The sequence below is a fragment of the Schistocerca serialis genome, chromosome 2, assembly GCF_023864345.2.
Source record: "Schistocerca serialis cubense isolate TAMUIC-IGC-003099 chromosome 2, iqSchSeri2.2, whole genome shotgun sequence".
In the NCBI taxonomy this organism is placed as follows: domain Eukaryota; kingdom Metazoa; phylum Arthropoda; class Insecta; order Orthoptera; family Acrididae; genus Schistocerca; species Schistocerca serialis.
Genome location: NC_064639.1, coordinates 278,111,862 through 278,126,220, shown reverse-complemented (window position 1 = coordinate 278,126,220; position 14,359 = coordinate 278,111,862).

The window sequence follows — 14,359 nt, the reverse complement described above, 5'->3', positions numbered from 1 at the left end:
TACGGATTTCTGAAGTTGTATATATAAGTTTGGATGTAGCTGTATTGCATTGCTGTACTGGTGGATATTGCGTGGTATGACTCCTGTAGTTGAAAGTATAATTGGTATAATGTCAACTTTATCCTGATGCCACATGTCCTTGACTTCCTCAGCCAGTTGGATGTATTTTTCAATTTTTTCTCCTGTTTTCTTCTGTATATTTGCTGTATTGGGTATGGATATTTCAATTAGTTGTGTTAATTTCTTCTTTTTATTGGTGAGTATGATGTCAGGTTTGTTATGTGGCGTTGTTTTATCCGTTATAATGGTTCTGTTCCAGTATAATTTGTATTCATCATTCTTCAGTACATTTTGTGGTGTATACTTGTATGTAGGAACGTGTTGTTTTAAAAGTTTATGTTGTAAGGCAAGCTGTTGATGTATTATTTTTGCGACGTTGTCATGTCTTCTGGGGTATTCTGTATTTGCTAGTATTGTACATCCACTTGTGATGTGGTCTACTGTTTCTATTTGTTGTTTGCAAAGTCTGCATTTATCTGTTGTGGTATTGGGATCTTTAATAATATGCTTGCTGTAATATCTGGTGTTTATTGTTTGATCCTGTATTGCAATCATGAATCCTTCTGTCTCACTGTATATATTGCCTCTTTTTAGCCATGTGTTGGATGCGTCTTGATCGATGTGTGGCTGTGTTAGATGATACGGGTGCTTGCCATGTAGTGTTTTCTTTTTCCAATTTACTTTCTTTGTATCTGTTGATGTTATGTGATCTAAAGGGTTGTAGAGGTGGTTATGAAATTGTAGTGGTGTAGCCGATGTATTTATGTGGGTGATTGCTTTGTGTATTTTGCTAGTTTCTGCTCGTTCTAGAAAGAATTTTCTTAAATTGTCTACCTGTCCATAATGTAGGTTTTTTATGTCGATAAATCCCCTTCCTCCTTCCTTTCTGCTTAATGTGAATCTTTCTGTTGCTGAATGTATGTGATGTATTCTATATTTGTGGCATTGTGATCGTGTAAGTGTATTGAGTGCTTCTAGGTCTGTGTTACTCCATTTCACTACTCCAAATGAGTAGGTCAATATTGGTATAGCATAGGTATTTATAGCTTTTGTCTTGTTTCTTGCTGTCAATTCTGTTTTCAGTATTTTTGTTAGTCTTTGTCTATATTTTTCTTTTAGCTCTTCCTTAATATTTCTATCATCTATTCCTATTTTTTGTCTGTATCCTAGATATTTATAGGCATCTGTTTTTTCCATCGCTTCTATGCAGTCGCTGTGGTTATCCAATATGTAATCTTCTTGTTTAGTGTGTTTTCCCTTGACTATGCTATTTTTCTTACATTTGTCTGTTCCAAAAGCCATATTTATATCATTGCTAAATACTTCTGTTATCTTTAGTAATTGGTTGAGTTGTTGATTTGTTGCTGCCAGTAGTTTTAGATCATCCATGTATAGCAAATGTGTGATTTTGTGTGGGTATGTTCCAGTAATATTGTAACCATAATTTGTATTATTTAGCATGTTGGATAGTGGGTTCAGAGCAAGGCAGAACCAGAAAGGACTTAATGAATCTCCTTGGTATATTCCACGCTTAATCTGTATTGGCTGTGATGTGATATTATTTGAATTTGTTTGGATATTAAGTGCAGTTTTCCAGTTTTTCATTACTATGTTTAGGAACTGTATCAATTTAGGATCTACTTTATATATTTCCAATATTTGTAGTAACCATGAGTGGGGTACACTATCAAAAGCTTTTTGGTAATCGATGTATGCGTAGTGTAGCGACCTTTGTTTAGTTTTAGCTTGATATGTCACCTCTGCATCTATTATCAGTTGCTCTTTACATCCTCGTGCTCCTTTGCAACAGCCTTTTTGTTCTTCATTTCTAATTTTGTTCTGTGTTGTATGTGTCACTAGTTTCTGTTTAATGACTGAAGTTAATATTTTGTATATTGTTGGTAGGCATGTTATGGGGCGATATTTAGCTGGGTTCGCTGTGTCTGCTTGATCTTTAGGTTTCAGATAAGTTATTCCACGTGTAAGTGTATCAGGGAATGTGTATGGGTCTGCAATGTAACTGTTAAATAATTTAGTTAGATGTGAATGTGTTGTGGTGAACTTCTTTAACCAGAAATTTGCTATTTTATCATTTCCAGGGGCTTTCCAATTGTGAGTAGAATTAATTGCTTGGGTGACTTCATGTTGCAAAATTGTCACTTCAGGCATTTGTGGTATCATCTTGTATGTGTCTGTTTCTGCTTGTATCCACCGTGCATGCCTGTTATGTTGTACCGGGTTTGACCATATGTTGCTCCAGAAGTGTTCCATGTCTGTTATGTTTGGTGGATTGTTTATTTCAATGTGTGTGTTATCTATTGTCTGGTAAAATTTCTTTTGGTTTGTGTTGAATGTTTGGTTTTGTTTCCTTCTATTTTCACTTTTTTTGTACCTTCTGAGTCGTTTGGCGAATGCTTGTAATTTCTGCTTCTTTTCGTCTAATTGCTCTGTCGCTTCTTGTTGTGTGATTTTACCTAACCTTTTTCGTTTTCTTTCCGAGATTTCATTTCTTATAAATTATGTTAGCTGTCCGATGTCTTTTCTCAGTTTTTCCATTTTGATCTGTAGCCTGTGTTGCCATGCTGGTTTTGTGGGTTTCTTCTGTGTGTTGGTTGGTTCTGATCTCTGCATAGTGTGTATATTTAGTGTAGTGAGTGCTCCTATATATACCAGTAGTTGTAACTCTTCCATAGTTGTGTTTTCATTTATTTTGTTGTGTATGATTGTGTTGATAGTTTTTATTGTTGTTTCGACTTGTGGGTTATTTGGTGGTCTATGTAAGAATGGTCTAATGTCTGTATTTGTGTCTTTGTATTCTATATATGTTAGCTGAAATTTTTCTTCTACATCTAATATCTGTGTCACTTTGTGTTCTATTTGTGCTTGTTCTGGTGGCTGCCTTAAGATTTCGTTTTCCTCTGATTGTTTAATTGGTGCGTGTTGTTCTTTGTTTGTTTGCTCTGGGATGTTTGAGTCCATTACTGTATTTTCTTCTTCTTCTGATTGCACATTATTTTGTTCCAGTATTTGTTGTACTTGTTGTTTGATGTTATCTAATTCTGACTGGGGTATCCTGTTATTTTTTATTATTACACGGATCTGATCAGCTAGACGTTGTTCTGTTAAAAATTTTAATTCTGGGTATCTGGTAATAAATGTTGTGTATACTTGTGATCTGTATCCAGTTGTGTTGGTTCCTAGGTTTGTTGCTTGGTAATAACAGAACATGAGGTGTCGATTAACTTCATCTGACCATCTCATCCTCTGTCTTTGTTTTCCTTCTAGGGTGGTTGCAGGAAGCATATCCTGCAAAACACCTCTATTTGGATTTAAATCATTTTCCAGTTGGCTAGCAGTGTCGTTACCATTGTGGGTGGGCATAGGGTTCAAGCGTCGTCCCCGACCATGACGGCGCTTGTCGGAGGCTTCATTAGTTCTGTCCTGAACCAACTAATCACACTAAAAGGGGGGTTAGCCCTATTAGTGGTTTGTTCTTTTCGTCGCCTTTTACGACTGGCAGAACATACCGGAGGCCTATTCTTTTCCCGGGCCTCCACGGCTTATTACTATTATTATTATTATTATTATTATTATTATTATATACAGACACAGTTATAATGTGATGCACTGATCCACTGTGATATACCGTTTTAGATTTGCAACCACTTGTCAGTTTATATAACAATGCACTTTACTACAGTAGTAACTTTCATAAAAGCTCTCTTTAAACATACTCTAATTAGACAAGACTCAATATAAAAATACTGTAATGTAGGAGCCCATTTATTGTGTTTGCATCATGTGAAGACTGCCATGCTGATGCCTCAGCTGGGGGTTTGTCTTACCTCATACCTACTGTAGATAAAATAGAGCCAAAGGTGGAGCTGCAGTATATGTCAAATCATGTGTAGCTCATAAATCACTTGACTTAAGTATGTGTTAAGATTTTCATTTTGAAGCCTGTGGATCTGAAATTTTTGCTCATAATAGCTCCATTATAGTGCTGACAATATAAAGAGCTCCTGCAGGGAAAGTTTGTGTTCTCTTAAAACAGCTTGAATCAGCTTTGATAAAAATATATCAGAAGGCTAAGCAGTTGGCCATTATGGGTGACTTTAATGTAAAATTTCTTACAGACAGCATCAGTAGAAGAGAACTGGAACATCTGTTACAATCCTTGAACTTAATTCCAGCAGTTGAATTTCCTACTTGCATCCCAGATATCAGTGTAAGCCTTATTGACAATGTATCTACTGGTAAGTTTAGTACCCGTAGACTGGTAGCAGTTGTAGTACTGTAAGTCAAATTCTCAGTTATCTGACTGACCTAGATGTATAGTTGCTTATTCTTAACGACCTATGTTTTAGCACTCAGTCTGGTTTGCCATATATTTAATGTATCCCTCCAACAAGGTATCATCCCAGATGAATGAATTATGCCAGTGTCAAACCATTGTTAAAGAAAGGGGATAAAACTGATGTTTCAAACTACCATCTGATTTCCCTTTTAACATGCTTCTCCAAATTTCTCGAGAAACTTACGCATAAAAGAATTGTGGAATGCCTGATCATCCATAAGGCTCTTACAAGGGGAGGCCGCCAATTGTGAAATTCAGATTCGATTCATACTGCGCATAATAAAAGCTCATGGCCAGAGGTGTAATGTGGCAAAGCACCAAGATGCACTTCTCAGCCGCTGTCGAGAAAATCGACAGTTAAAAGAAACCGTTGCGGTGAAATACTCTCGACGATTAGTAATTTGCTACAGCGTCGTGGCGCAGTGGTAAGTGGTCGGGTTCGTAATCCGAAGGTCGCCGGATCGAATCTCGCGCCATGCCGTTTTTTTTATTATTAGTTTTTTGTAATTCAAATATATATATATATAGATTCAGCAATTCATTAATAGCAATTCATTAATAGTTTTTATTTATTTATATATATATATATATATATATATATATATATATATATATATATATATATCTAAAAAGAAAGATGATGAAACTTACCAAACAAAAGCGCTGGCAGGTCGATAGACACACAAACAAACACAAACATACACACAAAATTCAAGCTTTCGCAACAAACTGTTGCCTCATCAGGAAAGAGGGAAGGAGAGGGGAAGACGAAAGGAAGTGGGTATTAAGGGAGAGGGTAAGGAGTCATTCCAATCCCGGGAGCGGAAAGACTTACCTTAGGGGGAAAAAAGGACAGGTATACACTCGCACACACGCACATATCCATCCACACATACAGACACAAGCAGACATATATATATATATATATATATATATATATATATATATAAGCAATTCATTAATAGTATATATATATATATATATATATATATATATATATATATATATATATATATATATATATATATATATATATATATATATATATACTATTAATGAATTGCTTATGCATGTTGGTGAAGGCGGATCGCTCTCCACACTGATTTTCGACAATGTTATAAGTTGCGCTAGGGACCGCATCTACCTTCTTTCGAAGTTAGCAGGCAACTACGCTGTTATGCGGCGGCTCGTTTCGGCCCATTCAACATCTGTCATTCAAGTGTAACGAGCGAGTAACGGAGTTTGTATTTCATACCTGCCACAGCAAATTTGTGTTCGTGGGGTCTCTATTCTAATTCGAACGTTTGACTTACGCTATACGTATTCGTTTCGGAATATCGTTTCTACGTCTTCCGTTAACTATGCGTGGTTAACATTATGAAGACAATTAATAACATTTGTGAAATACAACTTTGTTTGCGGAAAACATAATGATGTTCGAAGTCGCCAGTTTTTCCACGACAAACGACTTTCAACAACTTATTAGATGCATAATTGTTCCAACTGATTGCCGGGAATTATATATATATATTTGAATTATAAAAAACAAATACTAAAAAAAAAAGGTTGCATAGCGCGAGATTCGGTCCGGCGACCTTTGGATTACGTACCAGAGCGCTTACCGCTGCGCCATGACGCTGTAGAGAACTATTAATCGTAGAGAGTATTTCACTGCAACGGTTTCTTTTAACCGTCGATTTTCTCGACAACGGCTGAGAAGTGCATCTTGGTGCTTTGCCACATTACACCTCTGGCCATGAGCTTTTATTATGCGCAGTATGAATTGAATCTGAATTTCGCAATTGGCGGCCTCCCCTTGTTAGCCATTGCCAATTTGCAATCCATACAGGCCTTTCGACTGATGATGCAAAATTTTCTTGTACTGAAAGTGTTTTAGAAGCACTGAACAAGACATTGGCTTCAATATGCTCAGGATGGTAGATAGTTGTGGAAGTATGTGCACTGCCACAGAGCTGGAGCAATTCTGCAGACCGCTTAGCTTTGAACTGCCACCCCCTCTCAGTTGTTTATAATCTGCAAACCACCATTGAACTAATGCCGTGACCACAGATTCAGCAGAAAAATTGGGCCTGGGTACAACTTCTGACCCCTCATGACACAAACAATGACTGTAAAAGGTAGCAGTAGCCATAGAATGAGGCAATGTCTATGTGAATGTGGGAAAATCTGGCTTTGAGCATGGGAGGACACAGCTGGTGTGAACACATCCCCCGCCACTTTGCTGCATTAACAACTCTCACACATACACAGCCAGGTGTGACAATCTATCTGTATGCCTGGCCAGACTGCTTTAATAACTACCAGCTGGGCAGAGGAACAGATACCAGGATGAATGAAGTTGTGGTAGACATCAAACACTTTATATCACCACATTTCAGAGATGAATTACCTCTGTCTGGCTAATGTATACCATCAGCATAGGGGGCACCTACAGTAGGGCTCTCATCCTGTAACCAAGTGATGCAAATACCGCCAATAGTAATTTAGCATCCCTACGAAACTGCATGTCAGCCTCCATAGCCAAGATTGCTGACACTTGCCTGAGCAGTGACACGTGATCCAGAGGTAAGCCATTTAAAATCCTGGTGGTGTATGCAACTTCCACTGCCAGTATTTGACCAAAAAGAGGAGGAGAGATGGTGGAATAAAATTTCTGGTCACCTGTCTTTGCACCAATGTCCTGGGTTAAATTCCAAAGCTCTCTCATGAAGTGAGGGCATGTGACACTGTTGATGGTGATCCATCAGTCAGATGGAGAAAATTAAGATCGACAGTCCCCTTAGTGCTTTTCGATAGTAGAAGGCTATGTGCGAGTACTGGGTTTCACTGTAAAAGCACTCATCACAGTCATTCCCACCACACCGATACATACAAAACACTTCATCATAGTTTGAAGGAAGGCCACGGCAAACCATCTCCACTAGAACCTTGCCATGAATGGCAGTGCAGGATCCCTGCATCGGCTCCTCCTATTCACATTCCCTGATTTTGTGACTATTCATCTATGAATCTACATAGTCCTTTGAATGTAGGAGTCATCGGTATCTACTGAATGGCCCGCACCCTCTCAGAGAGAGGAGGGGGAATGCCTACATTTGAGGGTGCTTACCCATAAAATGTACTTATCTTTTTGCAATAACATACATTTCTCTGCTAATTATTATGCTGTACTCCTCCAAACGTTAAAATAGCATTCACAAGTGCTTTGCATGTTGCTGCCTTGTCTCAGGGAATACCGTAATATCTTCCTCTGAGCACTTCTCACATGGACCAGTGCCGCAGCTGTGACATCTTGAGACAGAAAGTCATGGATTTCAACTCAAACTAACAAATGGGCATCTTGACAACTATCTTATGCCTCTCTGCTATGGCAAACAGAATTTGTGAAAATATTTTTACGTAGTCGCCCATTACTGTTGGATTCTGCTACATTAAGTTCAGGATACCTATTAGGAATGGTGCAGGTGTTTGAAGCCCTATAATCTCCACATAACCTGAAAGATTCGTCTTTTATTGTGTACTGTATAAAGCCGCAATGTCCAAGAGCTGCTGGATTTAGTTACGGTACCTTCTATCGGCAACTTGTCAAAGTCTGCTTGCACAGAAAGAAGAGTGTCTGTTGGCAACCAGCAAGGTCATCAGTGACTGTTTGAACTGGCATAGTCTGAATGTGATGCTGGGTAGAGTGATGACATCTTTTTCCTGCCACAACAGGATCTGTGAGTGTGGTGAATTCCTGTAGCATCTCTACAAAAGGTCTGTCATCAAACGCTGAAGTGACCTTACTGGACTGCGCATGCAGATACCTATTTTGTTCCTCCTGCAGACTGTTTCCGTGATGGTGCAGCTCCTTCATACCAGTTCTTTAGTGGAAGCAACAAATATGACTGCATGGACGAGTGTTCCGTGTATAACTCCTCTTTTTCTCTGCATACCTCATCATACTTCACTTGATTGAGGTGAGGTTGGCTTTTGGGTCTCCTCTGAATAAAACTCTGGTAAGGCATGGTCGAACATAGAGGATACAAGTACTGAGTTGTTCTTGTATAATGCAGGCATGTGCATTTCGCATTGCGTTGGGTGCACTAATGAGTCATGTCGAAACAGCAAAATAGTCACAAGATGCCTAGACATGTAGTAAGGCATCATTGGAAACTACACAACCTAGCGTGGAAAAAAACAAGGGAAGAATCCATCACTCAAATGCAATGTCAATTTCTCCCCACATGTGCAAATTTTTGTTGCATTGGCCACTGTCAGCAGGGACTGAGTTTTCTGCTGGGTGCTAGCCCATGCTTTTAGGGTGCAAGTAAGTTCAGACACAGTGTCAAGGAGGAATTGTATGGAACTGGACACTCAGATTGTGTCGAAGGGAAACAATCACAGGTGGAAAAGGCATGGGCGTACCCAGCGAGGGGCAGGGGGGGGGGCAGCTGCCCCCCCCCCCCCCCCTCACCCCTAGAAGATATTCGCAGTTTTTCACTGGTTTACTGTTTTATTTAATAAGAAGTGCTGTATGTTGTCTCGAGTCCTTGTTTCCTGAGACTAGTATGACCTGCCCCCCCCCCCCCCCCCAGTTCCTATCCTGGGTACGCCCTTGGGAAAAGGAAAAACGAATGGTTAACAGTTGTGGCTTTAGAGCTCGTACTGTTAGATTATCTCGACAAGCGTGCACACTCTCTAGCGCTCTTCTCCCAGATGTGTTCTTTTTCGAGTTTTCTGTATCTTACGCGCAATTATTAGTGTACATATGGTATACTGAACAGGATGCAGTGTTTTTCGCATTATCGTTAGCACTCTGTATATCTTGACAAGATTGGATTTTATACCACAAGTGCCGCAAAGGAAACATGGCTGGCTGAATTGTCTAAACAAGGTCGGAAATGTAAGTCGGTCTTACCTTATTCAGCGCATGGCCGACATTCACGTGGAATATTCGAAAGATGAGGTAGGCCTAACGTCTTACGATTTATAGACATTCCTGTGCAATACGTTTGAGAGAAAAGGAAGTAGTCAACGTTTGTTGAGGAAACAATTGTTAACTGTGAAATTTAATGCAACAAATGATATGCTAGCTAATCTTCTTAAGTTTGATAAACTGATTCGAGAATAACATTCGACTGGAACTGCTGTCGAAGAAACAGACATCGTATGGCATCTACTTTCAACGATGCCTGTAGAACACAACACAGTGCTCACTGAAATCGAAACTCTCGCAATGAAAGAGTTGACGTTGAGCTTCGTGAAAATGAAGAGTCGAAGCTGAAGGGAGTCGTCGGGAAAAACAGATGTGAAGATACACCGCCTTCTACAGTTTTTCGGACTCGACGGTATATAAAAAAAAAAGAAGTTTCATCGGATGGCAGTACAACAAGAAATCAGTAAGGATCTTCAGGGAACTCATTCAATTTTACTTGTCATCATTGTGGAAAGCCTGTTCACAAAAGGGTTAACTGCAGAATTAAGTTACCGGCCAAGAAATCGGGAACCAGCAACTCAGTGGTAGTGGCTAATGTCAAAGAGGAAGATAGTTTTTGTTTTGCAGCATCAAGTGAAGAGCAATCGGCAAACAACATAAACTGGTTCTTGGACTCTGGAGCAATGGAACACTTGATTGACAGTAAAATACCTCTAATTTAAAGAAATTCCGCCCCTGGTAGCTGACTGGTCAGTGCGATGGAATGTCATACCTAAGGAATGGTTTCGATTCCCGGCTGGGTCGGAGACTTTCTCCGCTCAGGGACTGGGTGTTGTGTGGCCTTATCATCATCATTTCATCCCCATCGACACGGAAGTCGCCGAAGTGGCGTCACCTGGAAAGACTTGCACCAGGCGAACGGTCTACCCACCACATTGCATTTATTTATTTTATCTAAAGAAACTGGAAGACCAATTAAAGTAGCTAAGTCAGGCATTTTTCTTGAGGCTAAGGTAAAAGGAGAAATTAAAGTCACTGGTGTTGTGAAGTGAAAGGAAATTCAGACAACGATCAAAGATGTTTTATCTGTGCCTGATCTTAATTATAATTTGCTGTCAGTTAGAAAATTGGAAATCAATGATTTTAGTATCACGTTTGAAGAGGCTCAAGGTTTAATTAAAAAAGGAAAAGAAAACATTGCCATTGTTTATAGGAAAATGTGTATATTGTATATAGGAATATATGTTTTAAATTTTTTTGTAACATAAAGCCTTGTCAGCAGCTTCAGCTGTAATTAATGTGAAACTGTGGCACCTCAGAATAGGCCATTTGAGTTGTGATAGCATTAATGTCTTCAGTCACAAGTTGATGGTATGGAACTGGCAATCAGATTGTGCCGAAGGGAAACAGTCACAGCTGCCATACAGTCATACTAAAACGTGCTACCAGACCTCTTGAATTGATCCACAGGACCTGTGTGGGCCGATCTCACCATAATCGTGTGACAGTAAGAAGTATGTACCCGCGTTCTTGGACGACTTTACAGATTTCACAGTGGCCTGCGCGCTGGAATTAAAGTCGGAGGTAACTCGTTATCTGAAGGCATTTCACGCCGTGTCCACAGCTCATTTCAACTTTAAGATCAGCAGATTGCGGTATGACAATGGTCGTGAATTCATATCGAATGAGTTGAGCCAATTTTTTGAAGAACTAGGAATACAGCTGCGTTTACTATCAGATCGGAGCGAATGAACAGAACTCTTAGTGAGAAAGCTCGCTGTTTGATACTTAAATGTAAATTAAGTAAGACGGTCTGATCAGAAGCTGTTCGTACTTCTGTATATGTAATAAATAGAAGACCTACTGTGGCTCTGTGATACAACAAGAAACCTAACTTTAGTAAGCTGAGAATATTAGGACTTATTGATTATCTACTGATGCCAAAGGAATTGAGAACAGGGAAGTTTGACAGCGAATCTTTGAAGTGCTATTTCAAAGGCTACTATCCTAAAGGCTGCAGACTTTGGGGTCCAGAGGAAGGAAAAATAGTCACAGGAAGGAACATTGTTTTCTACGAAGGAATATTTGACTTTGTTTGTATACCACTTGAGGACTGGATTCCGGAATCTGTACAAGAATCATCAGAGAAAGAGCACAAAGACGATAACGGAAGTGAACTCACCGAAGACGATGTTAAATCAAACGATGGAGGTCGTGAAAGAATTCCCGTACCAGAACTGACCAAAGACGAAGAATAAACTGAAAATGAAGCTGTTTGACGTTCTAGCAGGAAGAGGAACCCCTCCCAAACACCTAGATGATTATGCTGTTCTTGCACTAAATGGTGAATCATTTGTCGATTATGTACCGAAAAGCTACAAGGAAGCTGCAACTCGTGAAGATAAGAAATACTGGTACAAAGCTATACTGGATGAAACTGGCTCTTTAAAGGAAAACAAGACTTGTATATTTGTTAAATTACCCCTTGGAAGGAAGACCATCGGCAATTAGTGGGTATTCAAAATGAAGAAGGATGGAAATACCACTAAATATAAGGCTAGACTTGTGGCTAAAGGATGTTCACGGACAAAAGGATTCGAGTACGAGGATACATACGCACCAGCGGCTCGACTTCCAAATGTTAGAATAACGCTTGTTATTGCAATCCAACAAGGACTGGTTCTGGAATAATTTGATGTTGCCAATGATTTTCTTCACTGATTACTCAAGAAGGAGGTAATATACATTGTTATTCCTGAGGGAGTGGCTATTCATAAAGAACTGAAAGACACAAATGGTTTGGCTTGCAGGTTACAGAAGTCTTTATACGGATTAAAGCAAGCACCACTAGCCTGGGATCATTCTATCCATACTGTTCTTATTCCTTCAAGATTCACTCAGTCAGAAGCAGCTAAACGTCTTTTCTATATTATTTCAAAAGAAGTTGTCATTTACATTGTACTCTGTGTTGAAGACATTCTGATGGAAGCAAATAATAGAGAAGAAGTGGACAGAGTGAAATTTAAGTTAAAGAAGAAGTTTAAAATAAAAGAACTTGGAGAGCCACAATCATACTTGGGAATCGATATTTCAAGGAACAAAGAAGAAATATATCTGAGCCAAACGTCATAATTGAAGAGAGTTGACTGATTCCAGAATGAGATTTTCACTCTGCAGCGGAGTCTGCGCCGATATGAAACTTCCTGGCAGATTAAAACTGTGTGCCGGACCGAGACTCGAACTCGGGACCTTGCCTTTTGCGAGCAAGTGCTCTACCATCTGAACTTCCCAAGCACGACTCACGACCTGTCCTCACAGCTTCAATTCTGCCAATACCTCGTCTCCTACCTTCCAAACTTCACAGAAGCTCTTCTGCGTACCTTGCAGAACTAGCACTTCTGGAAGAAAGGATATTGCGGAGTCATGACTTAGCCACAGACTGTGGGATGTTTCCCGAATGAGATTTTCACTGTGCAGCGGAGTGCGCGCCGATATGAAACTTCCTGGCAGATTACAACTGTGTGCCGGACCAAGACTCGAACATGAGACCTTGCCTTTCACGGGCAAGTGCTCTACCATCTGAACTTCCCAAGCACGACTCACGACCTGTCCTCACAGCTTCAATTCTGCCAGTACCTCGTCTCCTACCTTCCAAATTTCACAGAAGCTCTTCTGCGAACCTTGCAGAACCACTCCTGGAAGAAAGGATATTGCGGAGTCATGGCTTAGCCACAGACTGGGGGATGTTTCCAGAATGAGATTTTCACTCTGCAGCAGAGTCTGCGCCGATGTGAAACTTCCTGGCAGATTAAAACTGTGTGCCACCTTGCCTTTCGCGGGCAAGTGCTCTACCATCTGAGCTACCCAAGCACGACTCACGACCCGTCCTCACAGCTTCAATTCTGCCAGTACGTCGTCTCGTACCTTTCAAACTTCACAGAAGCTCTTCTGCGAAGCTTGCTGAACTAGCACTCCTGGTAGAAAGGAGGTCCCGAGTTCGAGTCTTGGTACGGCACACAGTTTTAATCTGTCAGGAAGTTTCAGAGTTGACTTATGCTTGACGAATGCAATGACAGCAACAGGACCTGATTTGTGTGCTGTGGTCAACTTCTTAAGCAGATACCAAAAATATCGGAAGGATTCTGCAGATGCTTGAAAAGAGTTTTCAGATATATCAAAGGAACCATCTATATGAAATTCATTATTGAAAATGGAATCAAGAAGCTCTTCTTACCTATACCGACAAACTGAAATAAAAAGGAAGGCGCAAGATCTACCTCCAGTTGTCTGTTACAATTGTTTGGAAATACGGTCTGTTGGGCAACAAAGAGATAGGTTAGCGTTACTTTGTCTTCCTCAGAGGCACAATATTTATTTCTGGCAACAGCTGCTGCTGAGTTACTCTGGCTGAAATACTTTCTCGACGGCAACTAACTCCACTCCAGCCAGCAGTCCGTACATTCGAGGATAATCAGTCCTGTAAATGGTTACTGAAGAAATGGGAACATCGTCGGTTGAGGCACGTCATCGTTAAATATAACTTTGAGCTTCAGCTTCACTAATCACAGTCGAGCTTGTACGTTCGGAGGACCAGATTGCAGACATCTTTACCACAGGCTTACCAGCTCCTACGTTCAGCATTTTGAGAATCTTGTCGGGTTTATCTGAATTTTTGTTAATGTCAAATGTGAAATCACTGAACTGAGGAAGGGTCCCGAGAGGGTAGTTCCAATGATTAAATCTGTGATTTATGTAAAAATAACTTCAAAGCTTTGCTGCTATAGTTTTTCCGTGCTCAGTTGTATTCAGTTATCTTTCAATTTAATAAAACCAGTTAATAATAGCCTCTAACATTTCGTGAGTGTTATTTAAAGGTGAGAAACATAAAATTAACCAGTCTGAAACCGCGCGACCGCTACGGTCGCAGGTTCGAATCCTGCCTCGGGCGTGGCTGTGTGTGATGTCCTTAGGTTGGTTAGGTTTAAGTAGTTCTAAGTTCTAGG